Consider the following 22,461-nt stretch of genomic DNA (forward strand, 5'->3'; position numbering starts at 1 on the left):
ACCTCAAAACACCTGTTACGCCTTTGAGTTGCAGTTTTGGTTCGATCGATTTTCTCTTTATTTTATTTTGGAATTCCAGGCTCGAAAGCCTGGCCGAAGAGAAAAATCTTATCCGTTACGAAATACTACAAAGCCTCGCGATCGCCCACTACACGCTGTTGAAGGCGATTTTCTCTTTCGCGTCCGCTGAACGCCAAGAGTTGGAAACGGATTCTTTCTCGAAGGCAAATGGCTGGCGTAGTTTGTCCCTAGAGTCCGACGTGACGCCCTCTTACTGTTCGCTCAGAAGGGTTCCCGCTATTCTAGGAATTTGGTCGCGAGGCGAAACGTTATAAGGGCTAGCGTTTAATGTTTCTGAAGCGGTCATTTCGGTGGGGAGTCCCGACGCGGGTCACTGGTCAACTCGGGGACTTTCTCGGTTTCCATAAACGAATCCGCGTCCAGCCACAAGCTCTCACCGCGCCCGAGACCAGGCCAGATATTGATCAAAATTTTTTCTTCGCCACTTTTTTTCCAGCGTACTGGAAAATTTGATAAAGCGTTTTCCTTCCGTAATGTAGTTGCGAAGTCTGGCGATGTACGTCTTTCGGTTATCGTTAACTTTAAAATACGAAGATCCTTTGTACCGGAATATAATGATACGGTCTTTGAACAATCTGTTATATCAGATTGTCCTAGTCCTCTTCGGGTCCTTAACCTTGGCGTAGTACTTCGGCTAAAATTATGCTAATTAGAAACTAAGAACACGTATACCAACGCGTTGGAATTTAACCACTGAAATGACGAGATCGAGAAACGCGGTGAAAATAACTCGAAGAAAAGTCAAATATTTTGGGCGGTTCACTTCTTTGCCGCCCAACCGAACTCGCGCGTAACGTAAAAGATGTAAAAACGTAAAAATTATTTTCAAATGCCCAATTAAAAGCTAATTATTATTTTCAACTTGTAGCTACGATGAATTATTTATGTCTTTCACTCTCTCTTCTTCCGAGATGGAAGGATGGATGAAAAAAAAGGACCAAAAATGATTTAACATTTTTCAGTTGGCGCTGTAAAAATTGGCCAAAAACTGTGAGAAAGAAATGGGCGATCCGAGTGAGCGTAGTCAAAAAAGGATTAAAATTTATGGTGGCGTTACGGTGGAGGGGTCAAGGCGAGGTCGATTCCGTTAATGACCAGCGCTTGACAGCGTTCGGGACTCACGTAGTTCTCGCACGAATCTCGAGGGAGGAGTCATCGATAAGTTATTGCCCAGTGCAGTTTCGTAACGGACGCTTCGTGCCTTTTCCACAGGTGTCGGCTCACGGCGGCCGCGAAGCGCCTAGAAGGGCAGGACGTTCGGAAGCGGCCGTGGGCGACTGGCCGCGCGAGGGGGGACGCCGAACGCTTCAGACATTTTAATATTCCATATCATAACTTCCTTTAATTACTGGTTGGAAATCCCCCCTTTCCCGCTGGCAATTATAATCGAGAGAGCCTACAGCGGGGAGCCACCCCAACTAGGCCAATAAAAAATTATGAAAAATTCATGATGGGACGTTCACACTCGCTGGAGACCAATTTCGTCGTTTCGATACCGGCAAAAGTCGGCCGACGATTTGAAGCGCGACCAAAAATAATGTCCGTTTAATTTTTAGGGAGGGGCTTTAGGTCCAAATAATTTGGCGTCAGTTAATTTTTAATATCGAAAAGGATTTTGTCAATGTTATTGGATAAAAGGTGGACGATTTTGGTTTTCGAGAAAAGGGGCACGGCTACAAAATCTTATATAGGAATTATTTTCAACGTCAAAGGGGCCTCCCGTAAGATATAATAGATAGGTAATAGGGAAGCGCTTTACAGTTTGATGGATGGGCTCATCAATAAGTAGCTGCTTTCTTCAATAAGGATTTCGGTAAATTTTAAATTGAAAAACCGAGAGTCACTTAGAACCAATAAATTATTAATAAAATATATGTATAAAAGAAGGTCTATTTCGTAAATAAAAAGCGTTACGATCAGAGAGTGTAAAGTCGCTTCGCTACAGAGAGGCGCCTCTCTTTAAAAAATCCGTGGTACGATTTTATTCGCCGAGAATGTCCACAATTCCCGGGCGTTTGATGGCGCTAGTAGTATCTCCGGCACGCGCTAGATTAGAGTTTGAGAAGACGCAAAACAGGAAGAGTGTTTTTGGTATTTTTGCGAGTTTAATTTTTTTTGAAATGTCTTGTTCGGCTAAAAATTGTAAATCGAATAAAAAGGTAACCACGCGTCAGTCTTTTTTTTTTCAAGTTTCCAAGGGATAAAGACCGGTGAATACGCGTTTTAATTTACTAAGCCTATTCTAATACATTAACATTTCTTAAAACTTAACATTTTGCAGCCACCTGCAAAATGTTAACAGTGAAAACCTCCAAAATAAAACTACAGATTACTTACACTTTAACCACGTATTTTGCGGTCTTCATTTCACTGACGATTGTTTTATGAATATCAAAACCCAAAACAGGCTTACACCATTAGCTACACCTATTTTTTTTTTGGGAAATTCCAATGAAACCACGGTTTTCCCTAGGTAAACTGAAGGCAAAAACATATCCCGCCATGGTCTCTTACTGCCTAATGTTCATTTATAATTCATTCAAATAGTAGCAAATGAAAATGCACCTGAAGATCATGTTACAACTACAATCTGGTGTAAGGTAAACGCAGCACTACAAATGCCAAATTATGCCCTCAAAAATCAATTCAACGAAGAAAATGATAATTTATATAAAATATTCACAATGATGAACACTAGCTTTAAATGAAATTTTTTTTACAGTGGATAAAGTCAATTCCTATGAATTTAAACCCAGAACTATCTATTCAATTCTATTCCATTTAAATATATTTGTACTGAACATAATTATAGCCATTCAACTAAACATTTTGACAATAATGAAAACAATAACATTGAAGGTTTCGTAGACTTCGGTCCATATGGAAGGTCAAAATAGTACGCAAATCAGGCCCTAGTGTACATGGTGAATGATTAAAACTGAAATTCAAACCACCAATTGGTTACTTCCTCACAAAAGATACTTGTCCCGAACAGACTTTGAAGATATTGCTTCATGATTGCGTAACTCACCTAAAACGTATTGGCCTTATTGTCAAAGCTGTAGTCTGTGACCAAGGAACAGGCAATCAAAATTTGTTCAAAAGTATGGGGATATCAGTGGAAAAGCCATTCATTGAAATTGATCCTCCACATCTCTTGAAAAGTGTGAGGAACAATTTCAAACAGTATCCCATAATAGTGGAAGGCAATCGAGTTTCTTGGGCAGTCCTAGAACATTTTTTCAAAATAGACTAAGAAATTGGTAAGTTTCAAAGCACACATAAGCTGAAACGTAAACATATCAAGTTACCAGCATTTTCTAACATGAAAGTCAGTTTAGCTGCCCAAATTTGCAGTCAAAGTGTTTCTAATTCAAATGGCCTGTTCACTGGGATTAGGAGAGTTAACAATTGAAAGCACATACACAGCAGAGTTCCTCTTACACATGAACGGCCTTTTTGATTGCTGCAATAGCAGGACATTAAACAATGAAACACACTGTAAGAGAGCAATGACTGATCAATACATCCACATACCAATGCTGAAAGAAAAATTGGAAAGGTTTAATATATGGTAGCTTCAGAACTGTAGGTATAAGGACAATTCACTGACGATATTTAGAAATTTTCAAAGCCATTGAAAGTCCAAACCTTCTAAAAGAAAATGTTCTTAATTATATTTCAGAATATTTAATTCACCGCTGCTATTCAAAACACCAATGTTCTACCATGGTTTTGGTATATTTAATTAAGACTTGGCCAGCCCATAAAATATTCCACTTTAGATTCCACGAATTTCTTTTGATATATTAAAAAAGTATAGTTGTTAATATTGAAATGAAATAGGGAGGGATTTTTCTTGTACTTACTTTTTATATTTCTTACGAAATCAACTGTTTTACTTAAATAGTTAAAATAATTCAACATCACAGCTGACTGAGCTGAATTCAACTTTAACCTACTGAGAGCAAAATTTATTTTTCTTTGATAAGCAATTTTACAGTGCCATCGTGTGTCCGGGAATTCCAAACACTGTCGTCTGCTTCTTCAACGCTCTCATGGGGAAAAAACGTACCACGAAATTTTAACATTACGGGGATAGGAAGAGGCGCCTCTCTGTAGCGAAGCGACTTTACACTCTCTGTTACGATGAAGTGAAACAATGCATTGCCACAGAAGGCTGCAAAAACATATGTATGTTTATAACCGGATGGGTGTCGGTAAAAACGCCAACCTCTTTGTTAGAAACGGGCTCTCAATAACCGAGAATCTCATCTCAAAAACAACACTTACATTGTAGTCGTGGGATTCTCAAAAATTGAGGAGTCGCACTAACCACTTTCTTTTTTTTTAGAATCGGGGGTCGACGAAATAATTTTACCCTTTTTTTTACAATGGGGGTCGCAGAAACTACTTTACCCTTTTTTAAGAATGGGGGTCGCACAAACTACTTTAACCCTTTTTTAGAATGGGGGTCGCAGAAACTACTTTACCCTTTTTTTAGAATGGGGGTCGCAGAAACTACTTTACCCTTTTTTAGAATGGGGGTCGCAGAAACTACTTTAACCCTTTTTTTTAGAATGGGGGTCGCAGAAACTACTTTATCCTTTTTTTAGAATGGAGGTCGCAGAAACTACTTTACCCTTTTTTAGAATGGGGGTCGCAGAAACTACTTTACCCTTTTTTAGAATGGGGGTCGCAGAAACTACTTTACCCTTTTTTAGAATGGGGGTCGCAGAAACTACTTTACCCTTTTTTAGAATGGGGGTCGCAGAAACTACTTTAACCCTTTTTTTTAGAATGGGGGTCGCAGAAACTACTTTATCCTTTTTTTAGAATGGAGGTCGCAGAAACTACTTTACCCTTTTTTAGAATGGGGGTCGCAGAAACTACTTTAACCCTTTTTTAGAATGGGGGTCGCAGAAACTACTTTACCCTTTTTTAGAATGGGGGTCGCAGAAACTACTTTAACCCTTTTTTTTAGAATAGGGGTCGCAGAAACTACTTTACCCTTTTGGAAGAATAGGGTGTTGCAAAAACGACCTTATATTTTCTACATAATCGAGGGGTCACAAAAAATCGCTTAATATTCTTTTTGTTGAAAAAGAGGTTTGCAAAAACGACTTATTCGTTTTGGTTGAAAAGAGGTTGCAAAAACCACTTTATTCATTTTGTTAGAATATGGGTCTCAAAAACCAATTTATTCTTTTTGTTAAAATATGGGTCTCAAAAACCACTTTATTATTTTTTGTTAGAATATGGGTTTCAAAAACCAATTTATTCTTTTTGCTAGAATATGGGTCACGAAAACCACTTTATTCTTTTTGTTAGAATATGGTCACGAAAACCACTATTCTTTTTGTTCGAATATGGGTCGCAAAAACCACTTTTTTCTTTTTGTTGGAATAGGAATTGCATAAACCACTTTATTCTTTTTGGTAGAATCGGGGGTTGGAAACCACTTTTTATCTTTGGTGAAATCGTGAGGGGGTCGCAAAAACACTTAAGCCTTTGCCATCGAATCGAGGGACCACTAAAACCACTTCATATTCTTTGATAGAACGGGTAGTTAACCGACTTGACACTCTTCCTTGGGCGGGGAGGAGGGACACCACGGAAGATAACTGCGGAGGCTAATAGCGCTACTTTTGATGACTTTAGAATTGGTGTGATATGGGAGTATAATGATGTAATTTTAGGATGGTTGGAGGGTGAGTGTGTGAACGGCACCAAACCGCGGGATCGCCGAGGGGGGGGGGGGGGCTATGGAATAAAAACCACGTAGGCGTCCATTTTTAATAAAGGGAATATTTGTGCGTGCCTTGTCCGTGGGTTCGCCATTGATTGTAGGCTCGTTGACGGCTTAATTTATTTTGACGTGCATCCGAGGCTAGACTAAGCCTGGCCCGAGCCTCGGGGGCCTCTCGCCATTATTAATGATTGTAGACCACACGGATAGAAAATTTAAAGATGTATTCCAAAAATTCCGAAAGAAATTAGGAGTAGACTTTCAACGCGCCATTGTATTATAGCAGAATCGAACAAAACGGTTGCGTGTTCGGCCGACAGAAAATCTTACGTAATTATTTGTCGACTTTATCTGGCGTGTATAAGGGACCACCCCGGATCTCTTAGACGTATAATATCTAAGTTGGATAATAATAATAACGCGGCTTTTAATTTTTGGGTCAACAGGGGTATAACGGGCCAAGATGAATTATTTTCTCGAAAACGCGCCTCTTAAAGGGAAACTACACTTGGCTGCCTACCTTGCCCTTTAAAAAACTTGACGTACACGTGTGTGTATCGGGTGCGGGTATTTCTCGGCCTGGAATATTTTGATATTAATTTACGCGATGGCCCTCCCTCCCTGGCGATTGAGAAAAAACTCTTTCCCGATCTCGCTCCCCGAGAAAGCTAAAATAATTACCAAGGCGTGATACGCGTTAAGAAAAGCTTTATTTTATAACGCCTTATTGAGTAATAACTTAAAACATACTCGCTTTTATCGCGTACTAGATTCGATATTATCCACATTTGGCGAACTTTCATTCACGGATACTCTAAAGGTTTAGCGCAAAGACTAGGGTGTATTTTAAAGAAAATAATAATATTTGTTGGGATTTGTCATGAGCTCCTCCTATTCCTTATCAGACCGATAACATTTGTCATTTTTCAGCTTTATATGCTCGAGCTTGAAACCAGTTCTTTATCATAAAAAAAGTTACCCTCGTTAATATTGGTTTTATTTTTAGTGGACTGAATAGAGAAATTTACTATCTGCAATCACTTTAAAAATTTAATTCATAATTCTAATAGAATTTTAGTATAGAAAAATGAATATAGAATGAGTTTAGAATTATATACTCATTCTATATTCATTTTTCTATACTAAAATATTAATATTTAATGTTTTTGCATCATTCATTCATAGTTCTAATAGAATTTTAAAATTAAGAAATTTACTATATATAATGTTTTTGCTTAGTTAATTCATAATTCTAATAATTTTAAAATTCAGAAATTTACTTTGTCAAATTTTTTTGCATAATTAATTCATAATTCTAATAGAATTTTAAAATTAAGAAATTTACTATAAATCTAATGCTTTTGCATAAATAATTCATAATTCGAATAAAATTATAGTAGTATTAACATAAATATAGAATTAGTATATAGAATCTGTAATGTTTTGCCTTAATTCATGATTCTAATAGAATTTTAAAATTAATTCATAATTTGAATAGACTTTTAGTATGTAAATATGTATTATCTATAATGTTTTTGCATAATTAATTCATAATTGTTATATAATTTGAAAATTAAGAAATTTACTATATCATATACTTTCGCGTAATGAAATCATAATTCAAATAGAATTTAAAATTAAGCAAAATACTCTATCTAGTGTTTTTGCCGAATTAATCCATTCGAATAAGTATATTTACGAAATATACTAATATGCTAATAAACATCTTAGTTTTTTAAAATTATTATTACTCGAAGTATAAGCTTCACACGAAATATTTTATTTTTACGGTTAGCGATCAATGAAGAGATGCGCGTATCTAGACTTTGTGAGATAATTTCACTGTAAATAATCGCGCGTTCAATCCAATCCCTTATCTGTCTGTCAAAGGCTTAAAACCAAAACAAAGTGCTATATTAACGGAGAAAAATCTAATATCTTAACTTCGAGTTTCCCCCAAAAGTTCAACAAAAAAAAACTTTTTAACTAATCTTTTCTTGAGAACCCTTGATTTTTCATTAAAATCTCTTCTCGAGTGAAACGTTAAATATAGGTTTTTATAACGTGCCAGTCCTATATACTTATATATTAAAATATAAAATTGTAGAAGCGAGAGAGAGAGAGGGATTCTCTTTTTTGCGAGGGAAACCTTTAGGCCCTAGTAATTACGGCGGCGACTCCCGGAAAATTGCTTTTGGATAATGTTACGTCGTTTGGCTCAATTACCGCGGCATGGCCGCTGCTGGCATGGCATGGGCATGTGTGGATGTGTGAAGGCGCAAATTCCGAACTCGTGTCCGGTTTACCGAAATATTTTCGTAGAGCCATAAATGGATTCATTTTTCGCGTGCATCGAGGACTAGCGCGGCACCCCGCTAATCGCCCGTTTTGGGAAGGTGTTAATCCGATTTGTTCGCCGTTATGAAAAGACCTTCATTGTTCGGACGTAACCCGATTTTTTTAACAGTTTCCTCACTTGTCTTCTCGTGAACCTCCATTTATCATTTGACAAGTTAAATTAAACTAATATTTGTACGACATTTATATTTTGAAAGAAGGTGGTTTATACACGGACAGGGTTGTTGATTTTTTTAACAAGAGATAAAAAAACGATTTATTTGATTTAAATTGAATTTTTATTGATTTTAATTGATTTTTTTAATTTTATTTATTTTTAAAGATTTTATTAAGGTTTTTCTTGCCAAATTGACACATAATTTGAGTGCAGCTATAACTTAAATTTTATTTTAAATTATATTTATTAAATATAATTATTAATTAATAATAAAATTTAATTGCATTTTCTCTTAATTGAAATTTCTAAAGAGCCTACTTTCTTACTTTTTCATAAATACATGGAAGTATAATACGTGATTTAAATCAAAGATTGAAAAAGTCTTGATTTAAATCAAATTGGTTCAAATCAGACCACCCTGCACACGGAGCAAAAGTAAGGAGTCGTATTGTTAGACAATTAACGCGTCACCGTGACGATAGCGGGATAATGGGGGCTGACCGAAAAGGGGATAAAGACGACGGTTTCGTCCGCTCGTGAAGCATCTTTATGACGTCGAAGAGTGAGCGCCAGCTGGAGAATCTGTGATTTTGGCGTTATCACGCCGCTTAAAGCACGTAAAAAGAACCAGTGCTTATCCCCCTTTATTGATATCCCCCATAGTCACGCGTAAAATTATTTACAGCGTGACTCCTTACTTTTTCTCCGTGGTTTTGGGGAGCTATTCATCTGCCCAAGCTCCACTATTGCCACAGATATAGTGAAGATATTAACGATTTGAGGTTTCGACTTTTAAAATCATCATTAAAATTATACTATTACAAATTAAATACTTTAATATTGAAACTTATAAATAACATTCAAATTTGGAAAACTTAACTGAAAAATTAAATACACGTTTTTAAATACACAATTTCAATTTTTAAATAAAGCAATGTTTGAATAACAATGTTCTTATAGCTTTTTTTTAACAATAACGTTTGTTTGGGGAATACACTGATATTAAATATTAAATTCGAAACACTAAATGACTCTGGCAGTTAAAAATTATTCAATTTATTTCTCGAACAAGTTAAACAATTCTTTTTATTTCTCGAACAAGTTAAACAATTCTTTTTATTTCTCGAACAAGTTAAACAATTCTTTTTATTTCTCGAACAAGTTAAACAATTCTTTTTATTTCTCGAACAAGTTAAATAATTCTTTTTATTTCTCGAACAAGTTAAATAATTATATTTATTTATCGAACAAGTTAAATAATTCTATTTATTTCTCGAAAAATTTAAATAATTATATTTATTTATCGAACAAGTTAAATAATTCTATTTATTTATCGAACAAGTTAAATAATTCTATTTATTTCGCGAACAAGTTAAATAATTATTTTTATATCTCGAACAAGTTAAATAATTCGATTTATTTCTCGAACCAGTTAAATAATTCTTTTTATATCTCAAACAAGTTAAGCAATTCAATTTGTTTCTCGAACAAGTTAAACAATTCTATTTGTTTCTCGAACAAGTTAAATAATTCAATTTATTTCTCGAACAAGTTAAATAATTCAATTTATTTCTGAAACCAGTTAAATAATTCAATTTATTTCTGAAACCAGTTAAATAATTCAATTTATTTCTGAAACCAGTTAAATAATTCAATTTATTTCTGAAACCAGTTAAATAATTCAATTTATTTCTGAAACCAGTTAAATAATTCAATTTATTTCTCGAACAAGAGAAATAATTCAATTTATTTCTCGAACAAGAGAAATAATTCAATTTATTTCTCGAACAAGAGAAATAATTCAATTTATTTCTCGAACAAGAGAAATAATTCAATTTATTTCTCGAACAAGAGAAATAATTCAATTTATTTCTCGAACAAGAGAAATAATTCAATTTATTTCTCGAACAAGAGAAATAATTCAATTTATTTCTCGAACAAGAGAAATAATTCAATTTATTTCTCGAACAAGAGAAATAATTCAATTTATTTCTCGAACAAGAGAAATAATTCAATTTATTTCTCGAACAAGAGAAATAATTCAATTTATTTCTCGAACAAGTGAAATAATTCGATTTATTTCTCGAACAAGAGAAATAATTCAATTTATTTCTCGAACAAGTGAAATAATTCGATTTATTTCTGGAACAAGTTGGGCATGACCATAGCCACCGCGAGAGTAGCCGTAGTCTTTGATTCTATTTCTTTGAGAACGTCCATCAAATCCTTTCAAAAGGCACATTTAAGTTTAATTACATCTCAAAAATTTAATTAGTGTATGCAAAAACATTTTTCAAAGATAATCGCGCAAAGAAGTTTTTGAATGAAGAACGTTACTTTTTTAGAAAATTAAATTTAATTTTGTGTATTATTTTAGAGGGAGCGTCGATGGTGGGAGGTGGATTAGGGCTTATTAAAACTAAAAAAGGGCAGATCCCAAGAATTTAAATTGAAATTTATATTTTTTGCTTCTTTTGCAAAGTGGCAAGTGATTTATTACGTTCAATTATATTTACCTTTCTCGCTTAATTTATGGACTATCAGGTTTTCGTTAGGCGTGGTTAGTTTCGAGCCCCCATGAAGGAAATCTTGGCGAAGTCAACGGAAAGCCATACGCCGATTTTCAGTTATTCACCAGAGTGGCCTTTTTTTTTGCTTTTTTCAAGTTTTTTTTCCCCCGGAATAAGAATATAGCGTGAAAGTCAGTTTATCATTCATCGGATTCGTATATACCAATGGCAATGATGAATAACCGAGCGAGAATGCTCGCTTGGCCGAGTCCTCGCGAGCGGCAAACGTCAAAAGTCGGACGAGGCTTACCGGGGCAAACTGATATTATTGATTATTTGACAATAACCATTTCTCTTTTCTGTCCATTGATTTATGGAGTTGTTGGTCACGCGAAAGAAACAATTTTCTACTTAATTGCTTCGTATCTCCGGAAACTATCTGATTTCCGAATTCATTTTTCTTCTCGGAGCGAGGCCCGCGAGCCACCGCGATTTCGTGTCACTGTCACTTACATTTCGGGCCTTGCCAGCCGAGACGTCCCTTCCTATAACTAATCGTTTTATCTTGATTAGCAAGATGGTTTATTTAAATTGATTGGTTTAATCTCTCCTGGGAATAAATTAAATCGCGCCTTCTTTGAAACCACTAATTAATATGCAAATTCATTAGCAAATAAAAAAATAAATTGGCGCTTTCTCCACGCGGCCTGCTGAGAAAATTTATTCTCCAAAAGAAAATGGCTCTAATTTTAAAGAGCCACACCGGCATTTGAAAAATTCGCTCCGAATTAAGCACGTGGAAGCAAATACGACCAATTCTATTCTTGAAACTAGCGCCTGAAACAGGTCAAATTCAGAAGCCGGTGTGGCCCTTTAATCCTGACTTTAATAAATTTGCTTGTCAATAATTTTGTTTATCTTTGTTTGATGCGCTTTGATACCTTCTCACCAGAGCGGAATTCTTTGACGTGATTGCCGACACTTCTTAAATTTTAACGCGAACTTCTACGTCTAAGAAACGTTTGTCGTTCATAAATTCAGTTTCTTAACCTCTTATTTACGTCTTCGGTGGTCTTAATTTTTCAAGATCTATAAATAGTATTGAGTTAAAGTATTTTTAGTAATTCAAACTAATTATATAGCTTTTTAACGCTCTCTCGACTTTAAAATTGTTCTACGCAACCGATGCTAGATGCACCGTTTGCTCTTTCAATCAGTTGAGAGTTCCACAGGCGGCGGACAGAGAAGAGTTGACAAAGTGTTATCTAGTGGCGCTTTACTTCAGTCCTTCGAAGGGAATGGCTGTTTTTGCGGTTGGTATTGGTAGACACGGAGAGTAGTTTATTAAGAGAAAGTTTCCGTATCAACGCCATTTTCCAAAAATGACCCTATTTGTTTGAAAAAGTGTTTTAAATAGTGTCGGCCATTAGGATCGCTTTAAACCGGTCGAAGCTGAGAAAAAACAGCGGCAGCGAAGTCAGCAGCGTCATTGATAAGAAAAAAGTACATATATATTTTGTGGCGAAAACAGTGCCAAAAAACAGCTTGAAAGCGTTAGGATCACAGCGTGGAGGCCCAGCCAGCCTCGATCGTTTCTTCTTCCCGCGTTTGGCGCTTTTCGCGTGGGTGGTTGGGGCACCGTCAAATCTAAAGACAACATTTCTTTCACTCCAGTCTAGCGCGAAGTTATAATTATAGAAAGAGCTTTCCGTTCCTTCTTCCCGCGACATTTCAACACCTAAAAACATTAGAAATATTGAAAATGGTAAATTACTCTTTAGCACATTAGATAAATTAGCGACCAATTTTAGTTCAGTGACGATTCTTGTAACTATATATTTATATTTTAACAGTTCCATTGAATGAAATTTGTGATATAATCACTATAAATTGCATTTCAAATAAAGTAGGTAAATCTGTTAAATTTTAATATAAAGGACATCGCACTTCTTCCATAGGAAATGAATTCTACGGATTTATTTAATAATAATCAGCTAGGCTAATACCCAAGGTACCACCTTAGGCCTAAGCCATCAAGCGACTTTTGAAGCCATTAATTCAGGTGGCCGGGTTACAATGCGTAGGAAGGTGGTGGAAAGCCTTTCAAATTTAAATATGTTGTTAAGCCTGGTCAAAGGACCAAAATTGTCCTATGCCAATTTTCCCTAGCTTCTATAGTTGGTCCAGTGTCAGTGGTCAAAGTTGGACCAAACTTAGTATAATATTTTTGTTAAAACAATTATTGTCATATTGGTTCGGGTTGTAGTCTCGTTCAGGTTGACTGTCATAATACTAACTTTGCCATATTTAAAAAAAAACTTCGTTACTTATTTTTCATTCATTTTAAATTATTATTTGATGAATTTTCGTACGTGGAATTATTTCTAAATATTTTCCATAAGAAATGGTTTAATAATGAAAATACGAGCAGAAAATATAATAAGAAATAATAAAAAAAATCGGAATATGTGTGATAATGGACACCGTTTCGGAAACCCACAATATTCAATTTTTATTTATTATTTTTTCCTTATTATATTATCTTTATAAAACCATTTCTTATGAAAATTATTAACAAATAATCCCACGTACGAAAATTAATAGAATAATAAGTTGAAATGAATGAAAATAAGTAACTTAATTTGTATTTTAAATATGGCAGAGTTAATAATATGACAGTCAACCTGATACCGCTACGCACGAGACTACAACCTGAACCAATATAATGATAGTTGTTTTAACCAAAAGACTATACTAACAAGGAGACATCCCAATGTGTTTCTCCCCGATTTTTTTTCAAACTCAGTGGTTACGTAGACCTTCATGTACCTTGAAAACTCCTAAAGGGAAATGTTTCAACGGCCATTCGTTTTGCCATGGCAACCCAAAATGTTTTTCACAACTCAAGTTTAAACTTTCTTTACGTAAAATAGCATGGCAAAATCACGGCTGGTAAACCCTTACGATTTTACCGAATTTTATTGATTTGACCCATTTTTTTTCAATTTAACCAATTTTATAAATTTTACCCAATTGATTTGCCAAAATTTTGATTTTTTAATTTTTTGCAATCCGTGATTTCTCCATGCTATTTTACGTAGAGAAAGTTAGAATTTGAGTTGCGAAAAACATTTTTGGTTGCCATGGCAAAACGAATGGCCATTGAAACCTTTCGCTTTAGGAGTTTTCAAGGTACATGAAAGTCTACTTAACCCTCTAATTTGAACATAATCGGGGCAGGCCTGTAGCCTTCAGGTGCAATGCCCCCTCAAAAACAAATGTTGCCCCCTCAAATGAAATTATAATTCCCCCCCTGCCCCTCAATTTAATCCATTCCCCTCAAAGAATATTCTCTGCCCCTTCATCTTTATTAGTTTTTTAAACTTCTAAATTTTCCATTTGGACCACTTGTCTTTGTCGAAGGCTTAGATCGTTATTTATAGGTAACTATTTCTTAATAAAATACCAGTTGTAGAATGGTCTGCTTCAGAAAGCAAGGTTTTTTGTTGAACACCAAAAACATTACCCTTATGTTAATTTTCGAAATTAGGTAACGAAACAAATGTGCCTCCTCACAAAAAGCTACTGCCCCCTTAACAAAATTTTTCTGGCTACGGGCCTGAATCGGGGAGAAACACCTCAGGATGTCTCCTTGTAAGTTTTGTCGAAGCTATGGAAAAATGGCAAAGGCAATTTTGGTCCTTTGACCAGGCTTAACAACATATTTAAATTTGAAATAAATCCGTAGAAAACCATTTCTTATAGAAGCAGTACGATGTCCTTTACTAACATTTACTATTCGGATGTGTCATTTAAACGCTTTCGATGAATATTTGTTTTGTTTGGAATATTTTACTCACGCTATGGCATTAAGTCACGCTATCATATAACGAGATCTACAAAGAGCTTAAATTATTATAGAATATTATTTCTTGTTGATACTTAAATTTTAACAGTTCCACGTCTATCTTCCTCTAATCTTTAAGCGGCGTTCCATTAATTTTGTTTACGCTGAATATAAATCCGACCATTGTTTAATCGCCCTCAACGCGAATCGGTTCGTGTTACCCAAACTGGGGTCAAACTTCCCTCCGTGCCAAAATCTCTATCGAGTCTTCAGTATAAAAATCTCCCATCTTCGAAGCCCTTCAATTATCGATTACAGCTTTGGCTACCTATTTCGAAAGATAAAAAACGGAACATTCTGGCGTTTCAAAGATTTCGGTCTTTGAAGCGAAAAATCAGGACGTGGCGGCGGCGTAAGCTCGATGGATGCCGAGAATGAGTCTCGATTGACTTAGTAATCGTTGAGATTAACGCTTCAACCCGATTCGTCAGATAACATTACCGGAGCGCCGTAATTATCTCGCTGTACGAAGCCCCACCTTTATACGTTGCCGCGGCGTGCTAACGCGTAATCCGCCGCTCGCCCCTCCAGCCACCCGAGCTGTCATCTGGCCATTACTCCGTGAGAACCCCCGTTTTGGAAAATGATACGCTGTAAAAAGTGGAAGCCAGGACGACCTTTACGTTGTTTATCAGTTTCTTATAAGCTTCTTATAAAATGATATGGATTTCTCTTGGATCTCTTTAAAAACTACCCGGAACCGATAGATTAAGAAAACGTTGACATTATCGACGGAAGGTTTGAGGAGATAGTACGAGGGCGGGCTGACGAATATCGGCCAGCTATTTTCTAATGGGTTCATTGCGCCGATGCATTCAAAATCTATAAATTGGGTATTTTGTCAGGCTGGTGGCGATCTTTCAACGTTCAATATTCCGTTGGTCGCGGGAAACAGTTATAAATTGCCGCTCCAGACATTAAAGTAAAATTGCGATACCTGCCTACCGCGTTGACGCGTTCTTCCGTGTTTCAGAAGAGACAATTTCGAACTATGGGCTCAGCCAACTAAGACTTATAGCTCAGGAAATATTATATTTCTATAACCGGTACCTTGAATGTAGCTCGTGAACATGTGAAACTACATCGATTTGATAGTCACTTGATCGCTTTTGCTACAGGCATTTTTCGACAAGTGCCCGACCAAAAAAAAAGAGTTTGATGTTAATGTATTGGATTACAAAATAATTTAGATCAAAACACTCCTTAATAATTAAGTAAAGAATGTATTTTATATCGTAACAGAAAATGTAATCAGGTTAACAGATAATAAGAAGCAACGACTGCGCCAGCTTTCATGATTCCCAGAAGATAATCCCCGCCCAAACCGCGAGAGAGCCAGGGTTGGACATAGGCTGACTATTAAAAACACTATCCTTGACTAGGGAGCCTCCTATCTTAATTTATTTTAGTAGTCACTGACTAGGGGGGGGGTAAGAATGGGGGTATAAAAACAAGAAGGACAGCCAATATTTTGCTGTACCCGTCAGAATTAAAATAGGAGTTTATTATCACCTGAGTTACATGTGATTTTTTTTTAAATAAAACGCGATTGTTGAATTTATGATACGACATATTCACCATTATTTATGAATATTTAGGTAAATTTCCCACTAGTCAAATTGACTAGTGAGCCCCAGATTTCGATTAATTTTAGTAGTCAGAGCATTTGTTTTAGTAGTCAAATGCCGTGACTAGCGCCTTATGTCCAACCCTGCTATCTCGCCGGAGTGTCTTCCCCCTACCCTGAGAAAGAGGGAAAGTCGGAAGGGCGTGGTTTTTCTTCCGGGAATGAGGAGACGAACCGGTTGCTGCCCACATATCTGGCAAACGTTGCAATGACGGTCCAAGTAAAATTCCGTTTGGCCGATGCTCATTGCAAGGTGCCGCGCGAGTGATTCTTATCGCGGCTTTTCTAGCAGAATCGTCTGTTTTGCGTGAATACTTTGCAAAGCTTTTTATAACAAGGTGTCCTGATACCGTCTTTAATCAGATTAGGAAGCAAATGCGATGAAATCCGATCCCAAGCGCTTTAATTCGGAAACAGCGACGATTGTTTGTTGACCCACACGCCCGTTATTCTTGAGCCAGCAAACCCCGCATTGAGGCTTCGCTTACTTCAAAAAGACGCGAACTCGGCGAATTTGGAACCGTTTGATCCTATTTGATGCTAGAACAAACACTCTCGATAAATTGCCAATTACTTCCATACTAATGGGGTTAAGTTAGGAATAAAGACGCTCGCCAGCCATACGATCACGAGAGGGGAATGTTTCCGTAAGCTTTCGCTGTTTTATCCGGAGCCTCGTTCTGTTTATTTTAAGCATTACTTGGCTTAGTGAATCGCGCTAACTAAAGCTAACACTCTCAGTCAGGTCGTCAACAACGAGTAGATTTTTTTAATATGTAAATATCGAGAGAAAAAAAACGAGCACCCGCGTCAATTTTTTTGCAAACATATAATTACATTAATTAAAAACCGTTCAAGGGGTAACACCCTAAAAATTGGAAAGAATAAAATTTGCATCGTATTGTTCGAAATTGAACGGAGAATCGCGCGACTCCCACGTGGCTGAGCACTCGCAGCGACGGGGAACCCTTAATTACGGTCGAATAACTCGGAGAAGTTTAGCCCCGGAGCAACCTTGAAGAATGCCAGTGACGGCTCATTAAAGATACATTACGTAACCTACTCCCTCGATGTATAACATCAAAGCGCGCGGGCTCGTTCTACAGCAAACTTCGCCCGGATGTTTCTCCGAAAATGTACTTCGGAAACATATACCCCTTTCACTACGGAATAAAACAAGGAGACCGACAATTTTAGAATGCAGTTAAACTCCTCTCCGACTGTCCACCCTTGCGCTACTCTGGAACGTGCTTTCAGAAGTTTGACAACAGTTTTGGCGGTAAAACCGGTTGTAAGCGCCGTCGTGGTAGCGCAAACTCTGTTTTTGACTTTGATGGGGATTCTATGGAAGCACCTGTTTCAAACCTAGCTAGGCTGTAAATTCTAGTACAGATAAGCGGTATAAGATATCACGTTTTTCGGGTAAAACGTCAGCCACGGGTGCATGGGTTTTATGAATGTGTCCGCGTGTATTATCTTAATCCGATTAAATAAAGTCAACTGTGTATTTAAAGCTACGTTCTCGGTTTAAAACGATTTAGCCTGGTTCACACGATTTTCTTCGAAACGTTTTGAATTGATTTGTAACAAATGTTATTTAAATAGTAGCTAGCGCGAGAAAAAAACGCGAAAATTATTATTTCACGTGTTTTGACAGAAATCGGCTCGCAACTTGTTCTATATCTACCCTGGAATAGATTTTGCACCTAGAGATAATATTTACTTATTTTTTTGGATTTACAATATTTACATTCATTATTTATTTATTACACCTGGTGACGCGGCGAAGACACTCGTTCTAGGTGCTAAGCGGTAACAATCTCAAACGCTTTAATTAATTTTCCTATAGATCATCAATTTCCAATCGCTTTTGCTCTTTTGTATCGACCTTGGACAGTAGCCCGCTGATTCCGTGTCCTCCAGACCAAACGAAAATATCGTTGAGTTTTCCCAGCTCTCATTAGCTTGTCGAAGCTCTCGTTTCCGAAGAATCCTAAGTTCCCTTTCCAAGGAATCCTCGGAGAGATCAACCCTATAATTTAATCAGTATTCTGCCGTGTCCTTTCGAGTATACAAAAGTAAAGATAGGGTGTCAACTCGCGAGGCCGAGTAAAGGGAGGACATTCTTTCCCACTAATAATTACGAATATCTGGAAAACGGGGAACAAGATTTACTAATGATTGCAGTACGGTAAAAGTAGTCCGTAAGTCTTGGAAAAGGAACTGAGATTCTACACTGCTGAGAGAAATAAGTTGGGGAAAAAACTGTTGAGTGACGACCCGTTTGTGTAACCAAAATCTCGCGAAGTATTTCACCCTTCTACTCTTTTTTTATGCAAGGAAATTTTAAAAATAGTCTTCGGTTTTTTTCCGTTCAATTCTCGAGTTGTCCCGAAGACGAAAGATCGACGGTGGAATTTCGAACGCGCAATAACTCAAAAGAATTTATCGAATGCTAAAAGTCGCTTCTTTCGTCCGCGTCATTGGAGTTTTCGACTTTCAAATTTCTCTCAGTGTCTCCTTACGGGAGAGCGACGCGACAGCGGGACCTTTTAAAAAAGCGAGTGCGCCCTCGCGTAGAAAATAAAACTAGAGCCGAGGCTTAAATTTCGGCTAAACGCACCAGGGTGCGCTTTTATCCGCGGTTCTTACTAAATCTTCAACGGCGTGTCCTGACAGTTTTATTTTGAAATGCTCAATTTAGGCGCGTGCAAAGTGCAAGCTGTTTGTTGTTGTTGAACGCTTCGAAAATGACGCGATATTCGCGGATGTGTTTTTTAACGTGTTTTTCGTGTACCGTATTTTTTAAATGAGTAACTTTTGACGGAAAATTTCGGTTCGCTTCCCGCGATGTCGAATTTCTTTCCAGTTGGCTTTCGTTAGGGAAGGACTTCCGACTTTCTTTCTGTCTGGGGTAACGCCGTGTGTTAAATACAAATCTACAGTGGCGCACCGATGAATTATTTAAAGGGTGGAGGCGGGGGCTCGGATAAAAAATTAAAACCATGTAATAGGTGTTTTCATAAAACCCCCATCAAAGAACTGCCTATAAGGTGGTATACTCTAGGAAGGGACATGTAACGGTCGGTAGTCTTTGGTTTTTATTGATTTTTCAGGAAACATGTTGGCCAGCAGCCATCTTGTTGACGTCATTTATTCGAGTCACGCCGACGGTTTTAGAACTGGAACGTACTGAACTGAACTCCCATCAAAGACTGAGGGGGCAATTTTTGTCGGGGGGAAAACAACATAGCCGGATTTTATGAAAACACTTATTACGAATATTCTAGATGGCACTGTGGCCTCTTCTCCCCTTGGGTACGCCACTGCAAATCTCTGTATACATTAAAAAAGCAACATCTCCTTGAAGAATGCTCGATTTCTTCAGTGTCTGAAAGACCGCTGAAGTCCTGTCCTTGGAGTGTGGTTAGTTTCGCCTCCCGCAATCTCCACGCGGCTTAGGCAAAGTTCTATTTTTTGAATTTAACTTAGCTATCTCTTGAACTCTATATATTCGCTCTAAAAGAGGCTTACACCATGAACGCACCACCGGACTTGTAACGATAGCGAATTATGTACTTTTCTTCATCTTTATTTGTCCTTGTCGATATCAACGTGGTGGACTGCTTAGTGACTTCAACGTGAATTAGAACCTGAAGTCGGGGTCAAATGAATTATATCCTCGATTCTCTATAGGTGGCTGCCATAGTCTGCGAGATCATCAAGAATTCAATCACGTTGTCTTACGATAATAATTTCGTCGAGTGCCACTAGATGGCGACCGCCAAAATTGGGCATCGCTCAAATATATTAATAAAAACCACCTTAGTCCGTCTTGGGGTTGTTTGTATAAGTTTAGACCACGACTTTCCTTAAAACAAGACATTTGCACTACGATGCAGTTATCAAGTAACAGTTCTTTTTAGTATCCGTCCACTTTGCACTTCACGGTCTCTCTCGGAATGGTAATACGCCAATGAGCAAAGTGTTTGTTTGCCAACTGATTTTGTACCATATACCTGACACAGAAACACCCGGCAACGACTTACCGAACTACGCCAGATAAAACAAAATTTCATTATACGCGTGGCTAAATTGATTTCTCAATTTCTTGGCCTTAAAGTTGCAACGCGTTTTCGAGCTATCTTTGAAATCTATGAAGAAATACGGGGAGAACCGACGAGGGAACGCGTGATAGAAATGAGGTCCCTTCGGCGATTGTTTTAATTATGTCATAGAGATGATAAAATGCTGAAAGCTCACTCCCTCGAGTCAGTCGTAAAACATTTTCCCTTACGCTAGAATTCTAGCTGCTTACTAATGTCGAAGGCTAAAATACCATCGTACATCGACGCCTTTTACCATTTATTTCTAGTAGAGACTCGCGATACGCTTAAATTTGAAACGAGTGCCGGGATAAATTCTTAACTAATTCGTAACGATCATTTGCTTCCAAAACACACACGCGCTTTTCGAAATTTGTGGGCTGGGCGCGGCGTTTCTCCCTCACCAATACGAGGATGTACGTACGTATACCGTGTAATATCTCTGTTGGCGTAACATTACTTACGCGGTTCTTAAAAAGCGAGCGCCTTGGCTGGTATACCCGATAATTACGCGATCTGAGAGAAATGAAGTTACCATTTATCATAAACCGTAAAAATAACGCCCCGAAACTCGCGTATTTTTCTCGCAGCGTTAAAAAGGGGCTCACTGAATAATTGTTAAATTGACAATGTTAGATTTCTCTTTCTACGGCGCAGGGAGCTTTTAGCGTTTCGTGATTAATGGATACCCCGCGTGAATCGTGACCAATTTGTACTTCCAAGTCCTTCCGTGAACGGACACTTTTCCCATTCCCTTCTTTCCTTTCGCATTGGGGTCTGACTGAGAAAGTGGTTAGACGGGAACTGCCCAAGATTTGCTCTCTGCCCGCTAATACCAAATCGTACGGCTTTCGTACCATTTCAAAAGAAATTGGACTGTTATCAGTTTTGTTCGATTTTCGTGTTCCACCGATTAAAGGTTCACCCATCGCCGTCGACTTTCGACGAGGCACCCCTCTGAACGCGCGCGCCCCGAGTCTCGCGTTGATTTAAAGTCGTGTTTCCTAATGTTAATAGTTGGGGAGGTTTTTTTTGGCAATTGGAGGCCCTATTTTATCCTACAGGGTGGTTGTTATCGATTGCCTCGCAAAAGCTATAGGTAATGGTGTAAGTTTTTGCCTATTTATTGACAAACTTTTCTATAAGTTCCGAGCGAGAAGTTTTCGTCCAAAAACAATTTAATAAGCTTGAGAGTTCAAGCGCTGACGGGGGAAGCTGAGACTAAATTGTTCCACTCCAAACACGCTTTGTGGTCGTAACCAATAATTAAAGTAATCTTTGGTGGTGTCGACGGCCAACGCTGAGACATTTTTATAATCTAATGGCAAATTATAAAAGCGAAAAACATTTTAAAGTATTTAAATCATACGTTGGGCCGAATTCTAATTAGACCGTTCTGTTTATTTTCATATTATATTATTTTGCTTGTTATTCGTTCTTTTAATTGTTATTTAACTCGGAAGTTTGGTATTTAAATATATCATTACGAATTTTAAAAAGCGCGTACACGGCGATACCGGTTAATCAAAATGTAATAACTCCTTACATTGTTACGTATAGGCCATTAATGGAAAAATTCCCCCCGAGGGGGCTACAATCCGAGTTAATACGTATTAAAATCAAATCAAAATTAAAAATGGACGCGGGCTACGAAAGCGGTATTCCAGTTTCGAGTTATATCTTAATTGAAGTCATTTACGAATATTTGAACACGGCGATAAAAATGTTTAATCTCCGGCTGAGAGTGAACTTGGGGAAATATTAATTATATATTTATTTAAAGCCGATATTTTTCTTTCGAAAGGGATAATTTCGGGACTATATAACGATCAATCATTGAAGAGAAAACTTTTGAGAGATGAGACGGAAAAAACCTCCATTTGCCTCCGGGGTTCCGAAGTATTAGCATTTAAAGCATTGGAAAAATGCGCCTCTTCTGGAATACTAAGGTATACTCGTTCTGATT

At 37.3% G+C, this 22,461-nt stretch overlaps 1 protein-coding gene and 1 long non-coding RNA gene across 6 annotated transcripts in view; one reads left to right on the plus strand and one right to left on the minus strand.

Annotated features, from left to right (window-relative positions):
* Positions 1 to 22,461, plus strand: part of LOC149947492 (uncharacterized) — a 43,542-nt gene that overhangs the window by 7,706 nt on the left and 13,375 nt on the right. The window contains exon 1 of one of the 3 annotated variants that reach the window (XM_090172702.1): positions 19,083 to 19,303. The exons of the other annotated variants lie outside the window; for them this stretch is intronic. The gene's annotated coding sequence lies outside the window, so the exon portion shown is untranslated. Of the gene's footprint in view, positions 1 to 19,082; positions 19,304 to 22,461 lie in introns of those variants that run through there. 3 annotated transcript variants of the gene reach the window in all.
* On the minus strand, positions 2,793 to 4,216 carry LOC149947493 (uncharacterized). Of its 3 annotated transcripts, XR_016480427.1 has the most exons (6): positions 3,951 to 4,216; positions 3,810 to 3,879; positions 3,619 to 3,735; positions 3,393 to 3,547; positions 3,113 to 3,310; positions 2,793 to 3,019 (listed from the first exon to the last, which is right to left on the minus strand). It is a non-coding gene; the product is annotated as an uncharacterized LOC149947493 (long non-coding RNA). The 3 variants fall into 3 exon arrangements; XR_016480425.1 differs by lacking the exon at positions 2,793 to 3,019 and having other exon boundaries at positions 3,028 to 3,310; XR_016480426.1 differs by lacking the exon at positions 2,793 to 3,019 and having other exon boundaries at positions 3,028 to 3,333.

The sequence above is a fragment of the Leiobunum rupestre genome, chromosome 4, assembly GCF_980474605.1.
Source record: "Leiobunum rupestre chromosome 4, qqLeiRupe1.1.hap1, whole genome shotgun sequence".
Classification (NCBI taxonomy): Eukaryota; Metazoa; Arthropoda; class Arachnida; order Opiliones; family Sclerosomatidae; genus Leiobunum; species Leiobunum rupestre.